General features: G+C 48.4%; 1 long non-coding RNA gene across 1 annotated transcript in view; it reads right to left on the bottom strand.

Annotated features, from left to right (window-relative positions):
* LOC108641385 overlaps positions 1-1813 on the bottom strand; it is a 76126-nt gene that overhangs the window by 58648 nt on the left and 15665 nt on the right. The gene's annotated exons all lie outside the window — the stretch shown is intronic.

Genomic DNA, 1813 nt, shown 5'->3' with positions numbered 1-1813 from the left:
GCGGCTCCCGCTCCGCCCGCAGCAGCAGCAGCCCTGAGCATGGCAGCAACAGTTGGCTGGCAAGGTAAAGAGACGTGGAGCTGCACCACCGTGGCTCGGATTTCCACTCGCGCCTGAGCTGCCCCCCCAAATCACTGCTGGTTTCCATCCTCTTGAGGGACGACTGTAGGCAGGGAACATACAGGATGCTTTTTTAGCCTTAGCTTGGCTGATCCCTCTTATCACTTCTCTCTTCTTTTTTTCCAAGTTCCCTCTACTACCTTGTCTCTCCCTTTAGATTATGCTCACATGAATAAAAACCCCGTAAAGACGTTTGCTGGCAACCAGAAAGTACAAATGTCTTTTTTTTCTCTAAATAGAAGAGGATAAATTATTATGAAAATGCGAGTCTACTTGGAAGATATTGTGACCCTTCCACCTTTGTTTTCATCAAGCCAGCTAGTGCTCAAGCTACGTGTCCTGAGCAAGAAGGAAAGGAGGGAGGGGAGCAATGAGGTGCTTTTTCTTTGCCTTCTTTCCTCACTTATCCCTTAGCTGGCCTTTTACTCTTTTCTAAAGTGCAAGCAGGTCTTCAAAATCTCCTTTATCTCTCGAGAAATATTAACTCTTAACCTCGACTGTGGTCCTCATCCGATCTCTCCTATGCAGGCTTCTCTGAAATGCAAAGATCAGCCCTTTCTCAGACGAATCTCCCTCCGTGCTGCTGTCCGGGGGGGGGAGCAGAGGGGACATCCCTTGTAGTTTCTAACAGCCGAGACATTAGATCGCCCCCCCCCCCATTTTTATTTTACAGCCGGGCGAACCATAGGCCCCTGTGTTGCGTCAAGCGGCCACTCTGCTACCAACTTGCTGCTCAGATTTTGTCTCTTTCACGAAGCTGATCTGCACGGACAGATCTGCTCTTAATCACTCCTTCTTTTGGGGGGCGGCAGGCAGGGAGGATTTCTCTTTGCTATTTATTTCTTGCCCACGGAATCCGGGCTAGTAATTACTGCCAAGAGAGGGAAAATGTAGCTTCCCCAACTCCTGCCTGAGATGCTCTCAGTGCTGTGTGCATGCACAAGGCAGTTTCAGAACCACAGAGCTGGTGCTGATGCTGCTTTGCTCGCTTGCAATCACCTCGTCCAAAAGCATTGCCTCGGCTGGGTTTTCCCTCGGATTCTGCCTTTTTTACCCTTTTCGGGGGCACTAGTTTTTGGAGAAAGAGTGATCGGAGAGATCACCGGACTGCAAGTTGCTTAAAATCAGGTTGGAAGTGGGCAGGGGGGAGGGAGGCGCCTTTGGCAAGCGCTTCCATGGTGCATCTCCTGCTAACTGGGGTCTCCCCCAAACCGCGGCGGATCCGTGCACCTCCCCCTCCTCCTCCCTCCCTATTATTTATGGGGTGATCCCAGTAAATCCCACCCTCCCCACCTCGAAATAAGCCGAGGCTCACGATTACAGAGCATTTAATGAATCGCTCCGAAGAATTTTTTTTATGAATTAATCTCGATCAACTAGGACACCCATATTTTTCAAACACGGCTATGTCCTGAAAGGAGGGGAGGGGGGGGGAAGGTTAGGGTAGGAGAACTTTTAAGAAGTTTTATTCTATTTTTATTTTTCCATAAATGAAATAAAAACTACCATACAGTTATCCGAATAAACGTGTGATTTGCTCCTTTAGGCAAAAGTCGATTAAAAAGTTAGGCTACTAGGCGACGGGGAATATTTGGACGTTTGGGGGACCAAGAGGAGTAGGAAAGGGGGGAAAGGGTGTTTATTTCTCTCACTACATATATATCTAGAGAGACACATATATACACTCACAACG

Source organism: Manacus vitellinus, unplaced genomic scaffold (genome assembly GCF_001715985.3).
Source record: "Manacus vitellinus isolate BGI_N305 unplaced genomic scaffold, ASM171598v3 scaffold_6_pilon, whole genome shotgun sequence".
NCBI lineage: Eukaryota > Metazoa > Chordata > Aves > Passeriformes > Pipridae > Manacus > Manacus vitellinus.
This window is presented reverse-complemented; position numbering and strand designations above follow the sequence as displayed.